The sequence below is a fragment of the Stegostoma tigrinum genome, chromosome 9 (assembly GCF_030684315.1).
Source record: "Stegostoma tigrinum isolate sSteTig4 chromosome 9, sSteTig4.hap1, whole genome shotgun sequence".
Lineage (NCBI taxonomy): Eukaryota > Metazoa > Chordata > Chondrichthyes > Orectolobiformes > Stegostomatidae > Stegostoma > Stegostoma tigrinum.
In genome coordinates, this window is record NC_081362.1 from 90523376 (window position 1) to 90539245 (window position 15870).

At 45.8% G+C, this 15870-nt stretch overlaps 1 protein-coding gene across 1 annotated transcript in view; it reads right to left on the bottom strand.

Annotated features, from left to right (window-relative positions):
- Positions 1-11393, bottom strand: part of txlnba (taxilin beta a) — a 40699-nt gene extending 29306 nt beyond the window's left edge. The window contains exon 1 of the mRNA XM_048535914.2: positions 11293-11393. The gene's annotated coding sequence lies outside the window, so the exon portion shown is untranslated. The remainder of the gene's footprint in view (positions 1-11292) is intronic.
- Between the last annotated feature and the right edge of the window lie 4477 nt (positions 11394-15870).

Sequence of the window (15870 nt, forward strand, 5' to 3'; positions counted from 1 at the left end):
TTAAATCATTCTCATCTCACCTTAAAAATAAGTCCCCGGTCTTGAAATCTCCCACCCTCGGGGAAAATCACTGCCATTTGCCTTATCTATACCCCTCATGATTTAATAAAACCTGCTGCCCTTGTGCTTCTAGGTGGGAGTAGTCATTGGTTTGGAAGTTGCTGTCTAAGGATCTTGGGTGAATTTCTGGCAGTGCATCTTGTAGTTGGTACACACTGAGTGTCGGTGGTGAAGGGAGTGGATGCTTTATGCTGGGATGCCAATCAAATGGGCTGCTTTGTCTCATGGTGTCAAGCTTCTTCTAGTGATATTACCACTATGCGCATCGGCTCTGCCAACCACCTTTCCTGTCCGGGAGGAGCAATTAACTTTGGACCTCAGGTGGAACTCCGATCCATCCCTCACCTCCGCACTTCTCTCAAATAAAAAGCTTTGTTCTCCCTCACTTGAGTCGGTCTCCCGGAGACACCTCATCCTTGGTGTCTCTCTCATTTTTTTAAGCCAAACGACTGTAGATTTGATGTACAGCCAGCTAAGCTATCCACTGGGGTCGAGATGAGTGATCAGCAATCTGGCTGAGAAATGTCACATTGTAAGGGGGCTCGATGCTGGGATGATGTTTCTCCTCGCGGAGGAGAATCAAACTGAGTGGGATCACTGTTTAAAAAAAAGGGGTTGCTTATTTAAGATAGACGTGCGGAAAATTTCTCTCAGAGTCGTGAGTCTTTGGAACTCAGCAAGCTCCCACATACACTGGTCACTAAGATGTGAAAGGACGCTCGGGGCTAAAGGTGGAGATTGAGCTGATGTGTGTGCCTGAGTGTGGTGAGTTACAGAGGGATTCCCCTTTAAGACAGATGCTGTGTAGTAACATATGCTGTGGTTAATTATAGCCTTTGCTTCACCCAGAGGGCAACCTAACCAATGTGCTGCTGCTGCTCAGCTGCTAGGGGCTTGTTTGGAGCATTGCTAAATAGGGCCATGTTGTACAGCACTGTTGGGAGCTGTCATTGATACCTTAAACCAACCTGGAAATACAAAGTGATCTCCTTCACTAACAACCAAGCACAGCCAATGTCCCCAAAGTGAGAGCAAGCCATGGCCTGGAGATTACCCTCTGCTGGGTGTCCATACACTTGATGTGACACTGAATCACAGATTCACAGAATTGTTACAGCATGAAGGAGGCCATTCAGCCCGTCATCCCTTCCCCAGCTCTTCAAACCAGCATCATTACCCAATGCCAATCTCCTGCCTTTTACACATGTTACTGCACACCATTTCTATTCAAATAACCAACCAAGTGCCTCAACTGACCCTCTCCAGGCTATGTGTTCTGTACCCTCAACGCTAGCTGTGCGGAAAAGACTTTTTCTCACAGCACCCTTGCTTCATTGGCGCATCGCTTTAAATCTTTGATCCCTCTTGTTCTTAGTCCTTTTAAGAGCAGGAACTGCTTCATCCTATCTACTCTATCCAGCCCACTCACTGATTTAGAACACAATCAAAGAACAAAACAAAGAAAATTACAGCACAGGAACAGGCCCTTCGGCACTCCAAGCCTGCGCTGATCAAAATCCTCTGCCTAACCTGTCATCTATTTTCTAACGGTCTGTGTCCATTTGCTCCCTGCCTATCCATGTACCTGTCCAAATATATCTTAAAAGACGCTAACGTGTCTGCGTCTACCACCTCCGCTGGCAACGCGTTCCAGGCACCCACCACCCTCTGTATAAAGAACTTTCCACGCATATCTCCCTTAAACTTTCCTCCTCTCACCCTGAACTCATGACCCCTAGTAATTGAGTCCCCGACTCTGGGAAAAAGCTTCTTGCTATCCACCCTGTCTATACCTCTCATGATTTTGTAGACCTGCATCAAATTTGTCTCATGGATAATGATGGGATAGTGTAGGGGGAGGGGCTTAGATTAGTTGACAGGCCGGCGCAACATTGAAGGCCGAAGAGCCTGTTCTGCGCTGCATTGCTCTGTGTTCTATGTTCAACCTTCTTTCCAGGGAGAACAACCCTAAGCTGTCTGCATCATGGAAACCCTACAGTGTATAAGCAGATCATTCGGTCCATCAAGTTAACATCGACTCTTTGGAGAGCATCCCACCCAGACTCAACAAACCCACCCTTTGCCTTTAACCCTGCATTTCCCACAGCTAACCGAACTAGCCTGCACATCCCTAGACACAACGGGCAATTTAGCATGGCCAATCCACCCTAACCTACACATCTTTGGACTGGGGAGGGGAATCAGAGGAAGCTTATGCAGACACAGGGAGAATGTGCAAACCACTGAAGCTTCTCAACCTTTGAAACCTTCCTGTAAACAACTTCTGTACTCTCTCCTTCTTACAATGTCGCACCCAGGACACAGAGTGTACTGGTGTCTCACCAGTGTGTTTTTACAAGATACCATACTAGAAGGGTCTAGTTCTGAAACGTCAGCTTTCCTGCTCCTCTGATGCTGCTTGGCCCACTGTGTTCATCTGACTCTACACCTTGCTATAGATAATAAATTCTGCTTTTTGTTAATCCAAAAGAAGCTGTTCCAACACAACAGCGATCTGTATTTGTGTGCAAACATAAGGGCTTGGAGCTGAAGTGGGCCATTTAGCCCCTCAAGCCTGCTCTATCACTTAATAAGACTGTTTGATCTATTCTTAACCTCAATTCTACATTCCCGTCTAACCCCAAAAGGCTTTCACCTCGCTCTTTGCTTACACACAATCCATCTGCCTCCACCTTAAAATATTCAAGGCCTCTGTTTCCACCCCATTTTGAGGAAGAGAATTCCAATTGATTCAAGATGGCGGCCCAGTAGCCGGGCTGCGTGCGGGTTCTTGCCCAGGGCTCGTCCGTTCCCACGTACTTTCTTTCTTTTCTTTTCTTTTGACTTCTGCTCTTTTCCTTTCATGTTTATTCCCTGGGGCCTTTCGTGGCAGGTCAGTTGGCGAACTTGGCGCGGTATCTACAGCAGGCCGTGTTCGGAATAATGGCTCCCCCGGGTGCTCAGAAGAGGCAGCGGGCGCGGATCCGCACAGCAACTGAAGGAGGTGACGGTAGCGGTGGCGACATCACGGAGGAGGGTGGGCAGAGCGGGATGTTTGGTGAGAAGAGAGGGGCAGCCTGGTCTCGCAGTGTAGCCAAGGAGTCCCGGTTACCATGGGCCCAGAACGATGACTCCTGACTTTGGTGAAGCAGCAGTGGAGCCAGGGACTCCCGGTTACAATAGGCCCAGACGATGACTCCTGGCTTTGGTGAAGAGGCAGTGGAGCCGGGGAGTCCCGGTTATAATAGGCCCAGAATGGTGACTTCATTTTTTCTGAAGAAGGGTTTAGGCCCGAAACATCAGCCTTCCTGTTCCTTTGATGCTGCGTGGCCTGCTGTGTTCATCTCGGTCTACACCTTTTTATCTCAGAATAAACCTTCCCTCTCATCCCTGCCTCCTTGACCTGACACAACCTATCCATCTTCTCTCCAACCTATCCGCCCCTCCACACCTCACTGGCCAATCCCCACCACTCCCCTATCACCATTCCACCTACCTTCCCCAGCCCCAGCCCTCCTCTCTATTTATTTCAGAGCCCCCTTTCTCCTTCCCCATTTCTGAAGAAGAGTCCCAACCTGAAACGTCAGCTTTCCTGCTCCTCTGATGCTGCCTGGCCTGCTGTGTTCCTCCAGCTCCACACTGTGTTATCTCCTCTTTACATTCACTCTGTCAAGAGCTCTCACGATCAAAAACATTTCAACCAAATTGCCTCCTACTCTTCAAAGCTCCAGTAGATACCAGCCCAGCCTGTCTAACCTTTCTCATAATACAACCCGCCCATTCAAGTGACGGCACCTTTAGCGTTGTAAACTATCTCAAGAGGAATATTATATATAAAACAGAAATGAGCTACACAAGAAAGTAGCAGGGCAGATGACCAAAATCTTGGTGAAGGAGGTAGACTGTAAAGAGCACCTTAAAGGTAGAAGGAGAGAGTGAGGGCTTCTAGAGTTTAGGGCCCAGGGAGCCGAACGTAGCGCTAACTTAGGGTGGCCTGGTGGCCGAGTGGTTAGCACCGCTGCCTCACTGCACCAGGGGCCTGGATTCAATTCCATCTTCAGGCCTGCATAGAGTTTACATATTCTTCCTGTGGTCTGTGTGGCTTTCCTCCCACAGTCCAACATTGAGCAGGTTGAGGTAGATTAGCCATGGGAAATATAGCATTACAGGATAGTGGGGGTGGGGTGTGTTCTGGGTGGGATGCTTTTTCAGGGGTTAGCGTGGAGTTGATGGGCCAAATGGTGTGTTTCCACACAGTAGGAATTCTAAGTGGATTGCTATTCAGGATAAAAGTAATTCACACTGTGTTTCACAACAGGAAATTATTCTGTTTATTTTAAACTTAATCTTTAACAAAAACTATGGATTACTAATTTGACACTCTACAACTTAGAATCTACTCCTTTAAAAACCTAAAAACACATTTTTCCATTCATAAATAAGACAGACATTTATTTTGATTTTTAAAGCAACGGTGGCATGATATTGCCTGTTGAATGATAGTGAATCTTCAATGTGAAAACTGGTTGGATGGATCTCGAGCTTTTCCTTAATCAGAATCCCTCATTTAAAGTCATGAGGGCTTTTGTCTTTTTGCTCACAGACAGAATGGGTAAGAAATATTCTTTTACGTGCAGGCTTCTGGATGTCTCTGTGTACACTGTGCTCACAGGTCTGTAACAAACTGCAGTTGCACCAATCTGAAGGCTATCATTTGGCATGCTTTCCTTAGCTCAAAGAGGGCTGTGCTAGCACACTGGAGGTGGCTGTCGATCTTTCCATCAATAACCGCTTTGATTGACAGGATAGTCCCAAGGTATTGGAGAAAACCCCAAAGAACTATGGATGTTATAAACCAGGAACAAAAACAGAAGTTGCTGGAAAAGCTCAGTGGGTCTAGCAGCATCTGTGTGGGAAAAAAAGAGTTAACGTTCTGAGGAAGGGTCACCAGATCCAAAACTTTAACTCTTTATTTCTCTCCACAGATGCTGCCAGACCTGCTGAGCGTTTCCAGCAACTTCTGTTTTTGTACGGAGGTATGGAAGTGGCTGACTGAGGAGAAGCTTGTTTGAGGATAACAACATCAGATCTGACACCAAGCTCTGACACCACAGCTGTTGTGGTTCCTGATCTCCTATAGGACCCTGAGACATGGATGGTCTACAGAAGACACATTGAGGCACAGGTGCAGTATGACCAATGCTACCTGTCAATCTGCTGGGAAAAATGATGCATTGACACTGGCATCCTCAAACCGGCCAACATCCCCAGTAGCAAAGCACTGACCTCCCCCCCCCCCCCCCCCCCCCCGCCGCCGCCCCTTGGCTCGGCTGTGATGGACTGGATGCGTTATCTACACGTCCGACACGAGACTGCCCAAGCAGGTGCTCTACTCCCAGCTTCGAAATGGTAGGCAAACCCCAGGCGGACAGAGGAGGTGCTTCAGGGATACCCCAAGCCCTCACTGGCGATGTGCAGCATTCCCACAGATGCCTGGGAATCACTGGCCCAAGACTGTCCAAAGTGAAGGACGAGTACCCAGGAAGGTGTCGAGCACCTGGAGGCTTGCCGGCGTTGAAAAGGCAGCTGAGGGAGAAAGAGTGAAAGGGAGGCACTGTGACACCAACGCCCAACCAACCCCTCCTGTGAACACCACCTGCCCTGAGTGTAACAGAGCCTGCGGTTGTTACATCAGTCTGTACATTCACTTAGAGACTCACTCTGAGAGTCATGCTTGTCTGAGAGGGACCGCTGATGATGATGTTCTCAAAGACTCCTGGTGCTGCACTGCCTCGGAAAGTATCCACTTCCAGGACATAATATAATCTTGTCTAGCTAAAGTATACACCACACAAATTCACTAGATCTCAGGTTCTTGTGAAGACAGGTTTGATAGGCTTGTTTCTACTGGCCTTTAGAAGTTAAGTTGAGACTATTTGAAATGTATAAGATCCTGAGTGGTCTTGAAAGGGCAAATATGGAGAAGGTGTTTCATTTTACGAGAGAAAGGACAACTAAGGGGCCACTGATCACAGGCCATCCATTTAAACCAGAGATGAGATGAATTTTGATTCTCTTAGAGGGTTGTGAGTCTTTGGGCTCTCTTCCTGAAAAGATGGTGAAGGAAAAGTTCTTGAATGTTTTTGTGGCAGAGGTGGATAGAATTTTGAGAAGCGAGGAAGTGAAAGATTATCAGGGATAGGTGAGAATGTGGATTGGAGGATGGAATCAGATGTTACTGAATGGCAGTGCTTGTTTGAGGGGCTGAATAGCCTACTTTTGGCTACTAATTTGTTCCATAAGTTCAGATGGAAACAAACGTCAAAATCCAGACACCACACGCGAATCACGCCCTTTGTACCAAAGGTAGCATTTGACCGAATGAGACAACAAAGGATGTGCAGTAAAACTGAAGACAGTGGGGATGGAAAACTCTCCACTGTTTAAGTCCTATATTTAGGTGTTTGTGGTAGTCGGAGGCCAATCATCTCAGTCCCAGTACATAACCTGAGGACATCCGCAGAGGAATATCCTAGGCCTAACCATCTTCAGCTGCCTCATCAACGGCCTTCCTTCTATCATAAGGTCAGAAGTGGGGATGTTTGCTGATGATCATACAATGTTCAGCACCATTTGTGACTCCTCGGATACTGAAGCAGTCTGTGTTCAAATGCAACAAGGTCTGGACAATATCCAGGCTTGGGCTGACAAATAGCATGCAATATCCATCGCGCACAAGTGACAGGCAATGATGTTCTCTGATAAGAGAGAATCTAACTATCATCTCTTGACAAACAATGATGTTACCATCGCTGAATCTCCCACCATCAGCATTTTGTAGGTTATCATTGATCAGGAACAGATCTGGAATGGTCATATGAATACTGTGGCTGGGGAGTGGGGAAGACGAGGAATACTGCAGCGAGTAAATCACCTCCTGACTCCCCTGTCTACCATCTACAAGGCACACATCAGGACTGTGATGGAATACTCCCCACTGGCCTGAATGAGTGCAGCTCCAACAACACTCAAGAAGCTCGACACCATCCAGGACAAAGCAGCCGCTGTGTGCATAAGTGGCTCAAATGAGGGATTGAACTGTGATGCATTGTGGTCGCTCTGGGTCAGGATGTGAGGGTTTCAGAGAGGAGAACGTGCAAGGGAACTTTGCAAGACCAGTACAGGGATGAGGGTCTTCAGATATGTTTGGAGACTCGATCAGCTGGGATTGTTCTCCTTTGAGCAGGGAAGATTAGCAGGAGATTTGATTTGGGCAAGCTTGAGGCAATTGGTGAAAGAGCCAGAATGAACCTTATTGGAGATGAGTGCCTGTGATCAAGAGCAGGCTGTCCGAAAGGTTAATAGAACCAGCTTCAATCATAACTTTCAAAAAAGTATTGGTTAAATACAGAAGGCTCGGATATAAAGTGATTGTTCTGTTCTCATGTAATCTCATGTTATAAGCCACACCATTTAAACTAATGGGACCAGAATCACCTTACAGCTGCTACTGGTAAGGAAAGTTCATGTTCTACAAATAGTGGCCTAAATTCTTCAATCGCATTAAAGTCAATTTGGGTTGAAGAAACGCATGTTATCGCAGAACTGACTGTACTTGGCTTCTGTGCGTGAAGAGCGGAGTTGCGAGCTGGTGCTAATTGGATAACTTTTTGAAATGGCCAGCAGTTCCACAATGGGCCGAATGGCCTTTCTACGTGCTTTATGGGTGTGTGATTCTCCATCCACACAAAGTGCTCTGGAATGTTTCTGAAGGACCTGGCCGACTTGGAGCATTATAAAAATACCTTCCTTTCTATCTTTTAAAGGCAGACAATTGAGCCAGAAAAGTTTCTGTCTCCGGGACTACAGAGCAGGGGATAAGAGAAACAGAATAAAATTGTCCCACAAATTCCACCAACATTATTTGTTTGGAAAATGACTTAATCTTTTCCCCTCTGCTTAGAGGTAGTTTCTAGGGTGGTTTCACCTGATGCAGGCAACTCAGTTTTACCAATATTGGTGTAAAATGTACGCAGCAACATTTTCAAAGTGAAATTATGTTGACACCAAAGAGAATGGCACATTAGACATGAACACCTGGGACTGCAGGCCGCAAACTGCATTTGGATTTGGATCTCAGGCCTTTTTAAATTATAGGAATTCTCTGGCTTTCGTTGTTTTGCTAGGGTCAGCGTGACCTAATGCTTTTAATAAGGACCCTCTGCCTTGCTCCCACGACTTCTGTAATTCCCCCTTTCCTCCTCCCTTCAACCCACCAAGATCTGAGCACTTCCTAGTTTGGCCGATTTATACATCAGCCGTTGTTCGTTTGGTAGCACCCTCATCTCTGAGTCAGTGCATCTCTATCAAAGTGGTAGAAACATGTTAATGGGCTCACAGAATCACAGAGTTGTAGCGATGTGCAGCATGGAAACAGAGCCTTTGGCTTAACTCATCCATGCTGACCGGATATCCTAAATGGATTTATTCCCATTTGCCAGTTTTTGCCATATCTCTCTAAACCCTTCTTATTCATGCACATGTCCCAATGACTTTTAAATGTTGTAATTGTACCAACCTCCACCACCTCCTCTGGCAGCTCATTCCATACACGCACTGCCCACAGCATGAAAAAGTTGCTCCTTAGGTCCCTGTTAAATCTTACTCCTCTCACCTTAAATTTATGCCCTCTAGTTTTGGACTCCCCTACCCCGGGGAAAGACCTTCGCTCTTCAGCCTATCCATGCCCCTCGATAAGATCAACTCTCAGCCTCCAACATTCCAGGGAAAATAGCCCCAGCCTTTCGGTCTCTCCCTATAGCTCAAAGCCTCTAACCCTGGCAACATCCTTGTAAATCTTTACTGAACCCTTTCAAAGTTAACAACCTATAGCAGGGAGACCAGAAATGAATGCAGTATTCCAAAACGTGGCCTAACCAATGTCGGAATGAAATATGGGCAGATGGAAAGATGTGTGAGGGGCTTCCAGGCTTTAGGGCCTCGATGACTACAGGTGTGGTAGCAAAATGTGGAGTAAAGGCAATAGCAGTTGTCCAAAATTCAAATGATTACAGAGATATCAGGGGATTGTTTTAACTGTACCAGCCTCCTTCAGTTGTGTCTTGGCCGGAAATGTCAACTTTCCTGCTCCCCTGATGTTGCCTGACCTGCTGTGTTCCTACAGCTCCACGCTGTGTTGTCTCTGACACCAGCATCGGCAGTTCCTACTATCTGTGGGCTAGTTCTGCCATAAAACGCGTTTTGTTAATGCAAATTGACTGTAACGCGATTGATGAATAGTGGATGCAGTTTGGATAATGTGAACTTTCTGCTGTACAAGTATAATGATTTTCTACAGCGATTTCCCTATAACATGATTTTCTATGGCGCAAGGTCACAAAAGAATGCAACTGTTGGGTTTTGGAGAATCACCTGTTTCTGTCAAGATGCCCCTTAAATGTTGCTATTGCGTCCACCTCCACCACCTCCTCTGGCAGCTCATTCCTGGCACTGACCACTCTCTGTGTAAAAAAACCTCCCTCTCACATCTCCATTAAACTTAACCCTTTTGGCTTAATAAAAACCGAAAGAACTGCGGAAGCTGTAAATCAGGAACAAAAACAGAAGTTGCTGGAAAAGCTCAGCAGGTCTGGCAGCATCTGTGAACTGAGGGAAGGGCCAGTGGAACTGAAATGTTAATTCTGTTTTTTCCTTCGCAGATGCTGCCAGACCTGCTGAGTATTTCCAGCAACTTCTGTATTCGTTCCTTTTGGCTTATTCCCTAATAATTGGCATTTCTACCCTGGGAAAAACTATTCATTCTGTCCATGCTTCTTGTAATATTGTAAACTTCGACCAGGTCACACCTCAGCCTCTGAAGTTCAAGTGAAAACAAGCCGCGTTTGTCCAATCTCTCCTCATAATACCTTCTAAACCAGGCAACATCCTACCAAACCTATTATGTACTCTCTCCAAAGTCTCCATGTCCTTTGGGTAGTGCGGAAACCAGAGCTGTATGCAATAATCTAAATGTTGCCTAATTAAAGTTCTCTACAGCTGCAACAGGACTTGTCAAATCTTGTACTCTCTGCTGCAATGATGTGTGCCATATATCTTCTTGATGACCTTATCCAATAGTGATGCCACTTTCAGGGAACTGTGGGCCTAGATCCCTCTGTATGTTGATGCTATTAAGGATTCTTCCATTTACCTTTTACCTATCTCCTACATCAGATCTCCCAAATTGCATCATCCCACGTTTGTTTGGATTAATCTCCATCAGTCATTTCCCCTCTCAAGTCTCCAGCCTATCTATACCCTGCTGTATCCTATGGCAATCCTCATCACTGTCTCTAGCTCCCCCCGTCTTTGTGTCATCCACAAATTTACTGATGAAACTGCCCACATTTTCCTCCAAATCATTTATATATATTACACACAACCGAGGTCCCAGTACTGATAGCTGCGGAACCCCCACAGGCCGAAGATCTCTAGTCAGTAAAAACACTCTTCACAGTTACTCTCTGTCTTCTATGACCAAGCCAGCTCTGTGTCCATCTGACCAACTCATTGCAGATCCCATGTCTTTGTATCAGCCTGCCACGAGAGACCTTGTCAAAGGCATTGCTAAACTCCATGTAGACAACATCCGCCACCCTGCCCTCGTCAATCATTTTGTCACTTCCTCAAAAATGCAATCAAGTTTGTGAGACACAACCTTTCCTGCGCAAAGCCATGCAGCCCATAGCTAATAAGTCCATACTTTCCCAGGTGTGAATAAAGTCTGTCCCGAAGAATCTTTTCCAACCATTTCCCTATGACTGACATAATTTCCTGGATTACTTCTATTGCCTTTTTTAAACAAAGGAATAACGTTGGCTAGCCCCCAGTCGCCTGAGACCTAAATGTTCTCAATTACACTATGTGACACAGTTCTACTGATTTAAAATCTTTATTATTGACTGTTTGATTGATTTTATCGTTACTTCATAGTGCCTGTAAAATGAAGGAGCGTAATTGAGGTTTAAATTTGTTAGCATGGTACCCACTGAACAAAACATCTGGACAAAACAGGGTCAGCACCCGTAACTTCCCTCGTGCTCTCAATTTCTGCAATTATACCTTCTCAAATTCAGAGATTAAGTTAGTTTTGTCTTTTAATACTGATATTATTACAACACTGCCTTTGTTTTCTGTGCATGCAACAGATTGAGAAGTTAGATGTAAACTCACCTTAGTCTGGGCTGTGTAACTTGGTGAAGGCAGACTCACTTTCTGGAGTGACAGAACAGCTGAGGAAGCTGCGTGGCTGGAGTAATATTAGCTAAAAATACACCAGGCCAACAGTGAGTGAGGGGGAAGGGCCTGTGAGATTATACCAGTCCTAGTCCTTGGATCCCTGGAATGACTCAACTAAATCACAGCTCTGTCTCCCCACCAATGCGCGGCTCTCTATTTTTGTTTTGGAATGCTCACTAGTGTTTAAGTGACATGAAGAGTCATGTTGCAGGCACTAATGACAGTGTTGGCAGGGCTAAGCAGACTTGCATACTCACACAGGCATACACACATACACATATAAACACACACGCGTGCACACACACATACTCACATATACACGCACAGGCACACACGCACACATGCACACACACACATATGCCCACACACATATACACAAAGATACTGACACATATGTGTATTGAAACATATATGCGTGTGCACACAAACTCACACATATTAACACATATGCATATTGACACGTATGCACACGCACACAAATACACCCATATTGACACATATGTACATTATTCAAACACTTAGGCACACACATCCATGCATGCACAAATGCTCATATTCACATGAAGCTCAGTTATCAGGGAAGGTGATGACAGTGCAAGAAAATGGCCTTCAAGGAGATATTCAGCCATGATCTAGAATGGCAGAGCAATCTCAGTCGGCTGAATGATCTACTATGCTCCTGTGTGCTCCTGTTGTAATGATTGTAATGAGGTCAGCCAGTTGGACCTCACAGAATATGAGTTCTCTGATTGGGACTGTTAACTTGGTCCAATCAGGGAGCCCTCACTGATAGATATAAACAGGAGTGTCAGAGGGCCTCCTTGCTCTGAGAGAGCTGGGTCAGTGTCAATGGCTTCTCATGTGTAAATAAAGGGTGACTTGGTGACCAGGATGAGTGTATGTATGCATGTACTCACTCTGTGGAGTTGTTTCTCCAATATTGCTATATGCTCTCACTCTCAAAACTGCAGACATATCACAACAACATAGGCATACTCCCACTCACTTACACAAACACCAAAACCCACACAAGTCATTGTATCCACTCATATTCATGTACACTCACCAAAACACACTCAATATTCATGTGCATGTGCGCGCGTGCGCGCACACACACAACACACACACACACACACCCTTGCACCACCCCTCACATACACACACAGCTTCACATCTCCCCTCTCTCTCTCTCACACACACACACACACACACACACACACACACACACTCAGCCTCACATACACACACCCTCAAACACAGCCTTACACATCTGTATATAAAAACCCACTCACACAGACCCTTATACACGCATCCTCATGCACACGTCCTTACAAACACATCCTTGCACACACACGCTTCCACATGAAGCCTCATATACATTATCTCACACACACACACACACACACACACACACACACACACACACACACACACACACACACACACACACACACACACAGAGAATGTACACAAAAAATGAATTAACAACAGAGTCAATTTGCTTCAATGCTTTGAATTGTGTCATTCTCTAGTAATCACCTGCAAACAATGACAAAGTGGGAACAGGGAATGCATGTTGTAAAATATGAAATGTGCATCAGTGTTTGGTTAAACAACATTGATTTCCCTTAAGGATAGCAGAAACATGAAATCACTTGCCTAATAGTGAGTGCTGAGGATCAACTGCTACTGCTGTAGAGACTCCAACTGATTGATAGATTTGGACTGAATATCAAGGCATTTGGAGTGAGGAGGATGGGGGCATTGAGTGGTGCGGAGCTACAGATGGCTCACACTACAAGCTGGATAAGCTTCAAGGGGCTAGACATCCTCTGTCTCCTGTACCACTCGTATCGTGACACTGAAATCATTTGGAAACTACCATCTTTCAGGATGAGTTCAGTCTGGTGTAGCTGGAGGGGAATGCAATCTGCTGATCTGGAGTTTTTTTCCCTTTTATTCATTCACGGATGAGGGCGTTGCTAGCCAGGCTGCCTTATTGGCGCCATCCCTAATTACCCAGAGGGCATCTCAGAGTCAACCATGTTGCTGTTGGTCTGGAGTCAGATGTAGGCCAGACCAGGTAAGGATGGCACTTCTCTTCCCTAAAGGACATCAGTCAACCAGATGGGCTTTTCCTGACAATAGACAATGGGTTTATCATCATCATTAGATTCTTAATCACAGATATTTATTGAATTCAAATTCTACCATCTGCTGTGGTGGGATTTGAACTCAGGTCCCCGGAATTTTGTCAGGGTCTCTGGATTAACAGTCCAGTGATAATACCACTAGGCCACTGCCTCCTACTAGTTACGAAGATTCAGAATTGGAGGGGCCATTCAGTTCTTCTGGTCTGCTTCACCATTCAATTAGTGCATGCCTGAACAGTTTGTAGTTTGAATTTCAGGATCCACCCAACCCCCTACCCGATAATCCCTTGCTGAGTGGCAACCCATCCTCCACTGCAACAAAAACATTCAATGATCCCACCTTCACTGCGTTCCGAGGCAGGGAGCTCCAAAGTCACACGGCCCTGGTTTTGCCAATTGGAGGAACTAATAATCCACCCATTCCAGTCAGCCATTGCTGGGCTTCTCAGTCAGAAGGTTGTGAGATCAGCTCCTGCTTCAGCTCCAAATCCAGGTTTACACTCCCTCAGCAATGCTGGGGCTGTGCTGCACTACTGAAGGTGAGATGTTAAAATGAGGCTCTCAGGTGCAAAAAACAGCTCCTACAGCAGTCTTTGTAGAAGAATGTGGTGTTGAGTGAAATAACGGGTGTAAAGAGTTAAATATTAGAGACTGCGTTAAGTTCCATCCAATTTTTAAAAAAATTCACTCGTGAGATGTGGGCATTACAGCTGGTTAGCATTTATTGCCCATCCCTTGTTGCCCTTGAGGAGGTGATGGCGAATCACTTGCAGTTTCATGTGCTGTAGGTAGTCCCACACTGTTGTTAGTGGAGTCTGTGATGTCACACAGATGATAGGGAAAAGTCTGAACAGCTCAGTATCTTGTAGAATGGAGAGCTATATCCCAGGGATCCACATAGTTATACTAATAAAGTTTATCTTACTGACATCCCCCTTACCCAATTACCATCATGCAATCAATTAAATCTTGGTGAAATCTCCAATAAACCCACGCGCGATTTTCCCTCTATCACACTGTAGACCTTCAGGCTCAAACAAGAGCCTTGCAAGGGGATGGTGACAGCAGACTACCCCAACCACAAGTTGGCAGTGTTTGGCATCACAGCCCATGCAACATGGTGATCAACAAGAGAGCATCAGTTCTTCAGGTAGTAAGGTTGCTTTGAAGAAGATAACAGTGATGAGCATTCCAATGGACTCATGAGTAGAAACTTCCAATTGTTAAGTACTTGATGGTTTTAAGAACAACTCATACACACAGCAGGTGGCTGCCTACAACATATGAATAAAAAATTGGCCTGTAGACAAACTCATAAAGTGAACGAAGGAGAAACTGTACTTAATGGTAAAGCAATTCAAACCTGGTAAGTGAAGTGCTGCAGGAGGAGGGAGCTGGAAGGTGAGCCGGCAGTTGCAGCATCCATTGGGAGGTAAGGATCTGTACAGCATTCCTGATTAGAGGCTCAAAAGGAAGTAAATGGTATTTGGAATTCTACAAGTTAAATATCTTTGTTAGGCATGTGACGATGCTGTGGCTTTAAGAGGTGTATTTTTGTCCTGGTTTCTTTTAAGAGAGAGATTGGAACAAGAGTCAATAAATGTGAAGCTGGAGAAGCACAGCAGGTCGGACAACATCCGAAGAACAGGAAGGTCAATGTTTTGATCTGAAAACCCTTCATCAGGGCTGGGGAGGCAAGCCCAGAAATAAATAGATGGATGGCCATGGGGCTGGGGGGAAGAGTAGGTGGGATGGAGCTAAGTGGATGCTGGGAGGGGGTTATTGTGGTGGGTCACTGGGAAGGGTGGAGTGGATAGGTGAGTTGGAAGTTGGCGAGGCTGGAGGAGATGGGATTTTCAAGTTGGTGAAGTTGATATTCAGGGCCAATAGGCTGTAAGCTCCCAGCAAAATATGAGGTGATGTACCCCCAGTGAAGGAGGTCAAGGATGGACATGTCACCAGGACAGTGGGAGAGAGAGTTAAAGTGGATGGTAACCAGAAGGTCGGGTTGGTTGCTGCGTGCAGAGCACAGATGTTTTGCAATCCATTCCCCAACTCTGTATTTGGCTTCCCCAATATAGAGGAGGCCACATCGGGAGTAATGGATACAATACATGAGGTTAGATGAAGTGCAAGTGAATCTCTGCCAGATTCTGAAGGATTGTTTGGGGCCTTTGATGGAGGTGAGAAGGGAGGCATGGGGCAGGTGTTGCAACTCCTGCAGTTGCGGTTACCATCCACTTTAACGGCAGTGGTGGAGAAGTTGGCGGGGAATGTAGAGCTGATGAGGGAGTCATGGAAGAAATGGACTCTGTGGAAAGTGGACAGGAATGGGGAGGGGAATGGTTTTTCGGTGGTG